Below are 7,548 nucleotides of genomic sequence, written 5' to 3'. Positions count from 1 at the left end.
CCATGTGGCATCTCTGTGACTTGGAGTTGTGTGTTTGTGACGCTAAGAGAGATGTATTAACAACTCCTTTTGTAACTATTGTTTACGGGAAAAGGTTTGTGGGTGGTTGTTTCTTTGTAACCTAAATGTTCAAAAGGCAGAAAATGTTAGTTGAATGTATCCAGACTTAACATTTTAGTCCGTAATATCTTTGTTTAGAACATATTAACATATTAATCACTAGAATAAACTGCAGTGCCTCCATAATAATTGCCATTAGCTATTTCAAAAGCTTGAACTTTAGATTTAATACCACACAAGCTATAATTCTAAGGTACTATTAAAAGTGTAAGAGTTAAATTGAAGAAATCTTGTAACAGCAATACTTTTTTTAGAGACAGCCATTCGAGTATAAAAGTTCTTGTGGGAAGTATTGCCCTTGTGTGGAAAACATTAGCCTTGAAGTGAAACACAATGTCATTCCAAAACAGATAAATGACTTAATTACCATTGCCTGCTGTTCAGTAATTCAAATCTTATATGGATTTAAAAGCATATTTTCTTTCCATTACTACACAGTTGTTGTCATGACACAAGGTCTTTGGTAATGGCTCCATATTTTCAGGATGAAGGGGGGGGGGGGTAAATGAAAAGAGTAAGAACATTATACTGTTGCTAATGACACAGTCAGTGAATATATTTCTCCTTGCCTTCATCACTAAGTGATTGTTGATTAGCTGGATGAGAATAAGCCGTCGATATTAAGCCTTGGTTCTACTTCACTGAGTGTAAAGAGGCAGAGAATTAGTGATTCAAAGTGAATGAGTTCATTTCCCACACAGGGCAATAGGTGAGCTTCTTGGTAAAGCACTGCAACTAAGTCTAGACACTGTTGTGTTTGTGTATGTGTTTGAGGAAATTCATACAGGAAGCACACATTAAAGGATAACCATTCCTCCTGCCATACTGTTCGCTAAAGCTAAACATTTAAACGTGCAAAACTTGTTTCATAAAAAATAATGCTTATGTAATGTACCACACCCACCATAACTTAGGTGCTACAGTCTTTTTGTAAACTTCTTTTCCTCATTCTTCATCATTTTCCTTGCTTAGCTGTGGTAGAGGTAAGACAAAGAGTGAGTTTTGTGATAAAACACTAAGTTTTGATGATATGCACTCAGTTCAGTTCAAAATTAATTAGCTTCAGATAAACTTTGGTATGTATTTTTTGCACAGAACTAGTAGATAGTAGAGAACTCTGGATTGTGTCCCCCCATTACTTACACTGGAAGAGGAAGCAGATCTGTTAACTGCCAGTATGAACACGAGAAAAGATTTCAGCAAGCAAAAGCAGTTTCAGTCTGCATATGGGCACATTGTTTTAAGACAGACTTTAAAAACCTGTCCTTTAACTTGATCAAGTCAATAGCACAAGTGTGAAAGCAGTGGAAGTTTGAAAAGCTTTGCAGCAGAGGTAACTCCATCATGTGGCCCAACAAACAATAGAAGCTGAAAATATAAAAATAGGCAAGCAGGGAGTAAAGGACTAGTTAGTGAAATCTGCTGTTGTAGTTTACTGTTGGCCCTTCCACACACTGCTGAGATACATGGTTCAGCAGTGTTGAGCCTCTGCCTCCCAGTGGCCACTGTAGGAAACAGCAGGCCAGGCAGGTGATACAAAGGACACTCAACAGAGCAAATAGGAGAGATTGTGTTTAAGAACAAATGTCAACCTATTGTCTAATCTGCTTTAATAAAAATAGAGCTAATTATTGCATCTTTGTTGTAATGTAACTCATATAAAAAGCTTCATAAATCATGACAGCATTTGGATGCAGGGCCAAATGATGCAACTGGGTTTAAATGTAATACTGCACTTGTGAAGAGACAGAAGCAAAACTCTCCTCTTTAGGCAGCTTCACATAAACTGACATGCAAGGATTACAACCAATTCCTCTCATCAGGAAAGAAAATGTCAATATTTGTGACATACAAAATTCCAGAGGATGATTTAAAATCATGTAAAATCAGTTTAATTAATTATTTTCTTTCCACTAGACAGACAATGTTGAGTTGCAGATGTGTTTTATTTTGTATGCTAGGGCATTGTGTGTAATTTTACTAGGGCCAAAGGTTGGTAAAGATCCCATTAATATTGACTGTCCCAAGGGCGCCCTGTTAGCTAATCTGGTAGCACATGTGCCCCACATACTAAGTTCTTACCATAGTGGCCTGGGTCTTTGCTGCATGTCATCCCCTTTCTCCCCATTCCCTGCCTCTCTTCAACTGTCCCTGTCCACAGCTATTTTGCCAAACACTTCCCACTAACCCGAATGCTGCATTGAATACATTATTTAATAATGAATATAATATTAATCATGAAGTAAATTTAAAACAAAATCACATTCTTTTCAACTGGCTTCTAAACAAAATAATGGTGTTGCTATATATAACGAGGACAAAGTGTTTAAAAAGAAAAGACATTAGGACTATGACAGTTTGTCCCACTAGAGGATTGACATGAAAACATGTTCTGCAATCAAACTAAACTGCAGCTGCTGATAATGTTTTATTAGACCAGGTAGCTACAGGAGCAAGGAACAGTTTATTACGGTATCACAGTTTCAGTGTGAAAACAATGTAAATGGGTCAAAACTACAGAATGCAGAAAAAGCATAATATGAATGAAAATGAATGAAAAGAGGTTTGCATGTGGGTTTACTTCTTGTTGTTATCCTGGTTAGAGTCAGACACTGACCGTTTTGTTAGGATGAAGTATGCAAACAACACACTTTAAAGGCACCGCACACCCATGCAGGTGTTTCCAATTAGTACGGTCAATTAGACCTCTAGCCAAGTGTAAGCTGGGTGGGAGCTCTGCTGGGAATTACGTGATGTTGTCAAACTCTATATGTGCTAATAAGAATGACCAACCTCACCTGTTTGTTGCCATGCAGTCCTTTATAATGACGAAACTGCAGTGAGAACACCAGTGTGGTTGAAGCATGGGTGTGAAGGGGCTTTAAGCCTTATTATCTCCCACATTCATTCTCAACTATCTTAATGGAAATGGAGTTTACAGATACCCCGTGTTGAGTTTGTGACCTCTGGTAGTGTTTTGGAGCAATACCTCAGACCGGCACATATGGGTACTTTTGGGGGATATACAACCGAAGATAGATGTTTTGTAGACACATTTAATAATTATTTTGTGACCTTGCCTGAACCTGAGCGTTCAAGGTACCGTTATGAATAAGGTTGCGTGCCTGCCAGTGAGAGATAGGGTTATTTGGCCACTATAGTTTCTGCTTTGCACTTGGAAGGGGAGGGTGAAGCGAGGGAGTTGCAATCTTAAACTAGACCACTAGATGCCGCTAAATACTACACATTTGCCCTTTAAACATACAAGATATATATGTAGAGGTGTATTTTTTAAACTTTGGACAGAGGCAGGTTAGCTGTTTCCCCTAGTGTCCAGTCTTTATGCTAAGCTAGGGTAAACATGTACTTTAACTCTGTGCTCTTTAACCCTTACTTTCAGAAAGACAGCAAATTAACAGATTTCCCAAAATGTTGAACTATTCCTATAAGACATTTCACCTTCCAATCAGCCTAGTTTGACTGCTATTTGATGATCCAGTGAGCGAGATTATAAATTACTCAGCAAACTAAAAGTTTTAATTTAACATTAATTTATGTCTAAATTATGTCTAGATAGATCTCAGTCACAAGATAGCACCCCTATAATTTATCTGCAAAGAATAGAACTCCCTGTTGTTTCCGCCTCATTATTCTATTCTACAACACACACCTCTTTATGCTGCACTAAATCTAATAATTCTAAAGTCTCCCTCTCTCAGACAGGTGTCCCATACCATATTATTTTCCCCGTGTGAGTGTTCCTGCCTTCCCCACCTCTACGAAAGGATACTTGACATTAAAAAGTTTGAAAAGCCCTTAATTCTGCAGCCTTCCGATTCACACACCACCGACCTGATTACCCATTCAGTGTGAAATGACATTCTGAAAGAGCCTGAGCTCTGACAGGTGGCTCTTTGTCATCATTATTCCAGCGTAACACCCACTCAGTCCCGCTCACTGTGCTGTGCTGCTGCTCGTGACAACTCCGCACAGACATAAAGGCACGAGTAGCGGATCTCAGGAATACACACACACACACATACTAACACAGGGTTGTTTAAATCAACACAGCGAGTGTGAGGATGAGGTCATAATCAGTGCAATGGAGTCAATGAGTGCTTTCTCAGAAATATGTAAACAAACTTAAACAGAAAACACACAAAAGAACACATTCACACATACACACACACAGCACGAGGCACCTGAAAATGAAACAAAATGAGGTATCGACTGGTTGTCAGAGAGGCAAACATCATCATTCATCCATAGCAGGATGACACAAAACACAGAGGAATCAATCAGTGGGAGAAGGAGAAGGGAATACACGTATAGGTAGAGCAAAGGCCAGACAAATGACTGTTGAGCATCAGTAAACTAAGCTATTGCTGATGGTGAGATAAAGTGAACAACAAAAAGAGCTTTCGACTCAGCTGCATTGCTTTATTGTGTAAATTAGCGTCTTTACAATTTCACTTTGCCTCTGCTGAGATTTAGACGAATAATTGGATGTGATTCATTGTCAGTTCTCCATTTCTATATGGTAGCCCATTTCCACCAAGGAAAGACAAACAAATACATGAAAGGTAGGCATGATAAAACAGAAATAAGTAACTCAATAGGTAACGTAATGACAGATGTATTTTCATAGCATAAAACATTTGTAGATTACAATTACCTGCTTTCAATAACTTAAAAATATGTACAGTTGTATGCAAACGTTTTGGCAACCCTTAACAAATATTCTGACCCTTCAACGAACATTTAGCAACCATAGGTTCCTCTCTGCAGCTGTGTAAGACTAAAATTAAAGTTACTGACGCCGATATGCAGGAGAAGGCTACAAGAAGCCTTCATAGAGTTTTTCAAGACCAAGAAAGCTCTCGGAGAGAACTGCTTGAGAGGAATTCACATCATTAAAATCGGACTGTATGCAACAGAATATCTACAGATGCCTGATGTGTTTTTGAAAAAGGTATGAACTTTTGAAGTAAAAATAGAACTCTTTGGCCAAAATCAGCAAAAGGTATGTTTGGAGATAAAAAGGTATGTTTGGATCTTCCAGGAGGTCCAGTTCGAAAATTGTCAGTAAAAATTCATTTACATCAAAAAATAAAAACAACTTAAGACTAATTATGACTTAATGTACTGTAGCATCAAAGTTTTGACTCACTCTCTCCTAATTGTATTGTAATATCTAAAATAATAATATATAAATTCAACCCAGTCTCCTAAAATTGATATAATACCTACAGCAAAAACCAAATGCCTTGGAAATACTAAATGCTGCCTTCTTGCTACTTTTTCAACATAGCGAGGGAACTATCTTCAGGCTTTTTAGAGTAATGGGCAGGAAAGGGTATCGGTCTCTATTTGTTATTTTTATTATCCAGAGGGGACTGTAGGTTTCAATTGCAGCTACACAGATGATGCTGCGCTTGTTAAAATCAATCTCGTTAATCACACAAGAAGTTATCCCCACAACACCACCTCACTACCTAGAGGGTAAATAAGCAGACAAATAAACAAATAAGTAAAAAATAAACAAGTGAAGACCATGAGGAGATCCATCATCATTAAGCCGGAACAGTTGGTGCTCAGCTCGTTGTGGCGGAAAGCACGACCGAGGCCTGGGTTCAATCATTAATGATCCACTGGCTCCTCTTGTTGTGACTGGTGTACCAAACACAGCCTGTCAGACTCACGTGCATGCCAATGTAGTTAATAACATCTGAAGGCTTGACTGGTAGCTGTGAGGTGCTGCGTAGCTTCTAAATGCTTTGACATTATTTTCTCTTAAAACACTAGCAGCACCCTGCATACTAACCTGTCACTCATGATGTGAAAAGAACTGAAGTGATTATATACCGCAGAGCTGAAATATTGTTTTCCACACTCGTGTGGATGGTGCCTGTACGTTTCATACTGGTTTTGAATAAAAGATTTTTCCGGCACAGAATCCTGGTGTATGTAAATGTAAATATGGACCCTGGTGACATATAAAGGAAGAAACGGAGAAGATCATTGTTTAAATTTGTGATGTGGATTATATATAATATATAATAATACTAATATTATTATTATTAGTGAGTGATTTGCCATGAATTGAGCATTCCTTTTTATTATTCTCTGTGAATTACTTAATCACACGCATATTAAAGCTGGGGTTGGTAATCTTGGAAAGCTAGCGAGAGAGCTAGCAAGGTTTGAAAATAGCTCCGCCTCCTGCCTCCTCTGATTGGCTCATGGTTCCACCCCTCTCCCCCCCCCTCCCGTCAGTGTGTCGGGGTCCAAGCCCACGCCCCTACAAACTGGCACGCGTTAACGTTTAAGCCTACCCTTACATCACCGCAGTTGTAAAACGTAAAAGCCAATATATTACGTCTTTTTATCACAATAATAATGCACACACTGACGACACTATGGGTAGCGTAATATCTTCCATAATTGAATACAATCAACTATACTATACTTCATACTTAGGTCCCGACCCTGTGTTAAACTCACAGGAGAGTAAATTAGCATTCGACGGCTAATACAAGCTACAAACGTTAGGCTAAGTTACAGGTATTCTATGAAAAAAAACAAATCATCCCCAAAGCAAAAAATTACCCTGTCCAGCAGAAAGAAGCAGCAACCGTCGGCATCACTTTTCAGACACTTCTGATCCCTCAGTTGCTTCTCCACCGCTCAAAAGCTACATGATGTTACTCTGGGCTTTGACTCTTGTTGTATCCAGAGCGCTTTTTGTTAGTGCCTTTTCTCCCTCCGGCTTTCTTTTCTTTTGCCTTTTTCTTCGGTAAGCCGTACAAGTAACTGGTGTGAAGACGTACGTTCTCAGTTATTGCTCAGAATTTAGCATGAAACCTGTCATTCTTGGAACTTCTTGGCGTTCTGCAGAGAAGTGTGCTGTTTGTTTCCGGCAACAGCTACATAGTGCGCGCCGCGCAGGGCAGCGGACAGAGGCGGGCTGCAGAACTAGACGATGAAGCGCACCTGAGTTGTTGTTGCTCTTTCGGACCGAAGGCACGGATTGGTCGAAGTTTTCTCGGTTCCGGCAGCTGACAGAGAGCTGCTGATTTTCTGCCGTTCTTTTTTCTGAAGACATAACGAATGAGTTCCTCTGAAACAGGAGGACCATTTCACCCAGTATAACAAAACTTTCTTCTGAACAGGATTGACTACCCTACCTTTAAAAGACAAGATGTTTTTTGATTGTAAAAACAATCTTACTTATCATGTGATTCCTCTGAACTAATGCTGACCACGTACACGCAGCAACAACAGAAGAAAAGCACAGAGTGCATGCAGTGCGAAGAGTGAGCAAGGGCCCACAATGTGATCTGATGCTGTCTTGGGCGGCTGTGGCTCAGAGGCAGAGCGGGTCGTCCCCTAATCGGACGGTGTCGGTTTGATCCCCGGCTCCTCCTG

Source organism: Morone saxatilis, unplaced genomic scaffold (genome assembly GCF_004916995.1).
Source record: "Morone saxatilis isolate NCDOM2014 unplaced genomic scaffold, NCSU_SB_2.0 Contig2, whole genome shotgun sequence".
NCBI lineage: Eukaryota > Metazoa > Chordata > Actinopteri > Moronidae > Morone > Morone saxatilis.
This window is presented reverse-complemented; position numbering follows the sequence as displayed.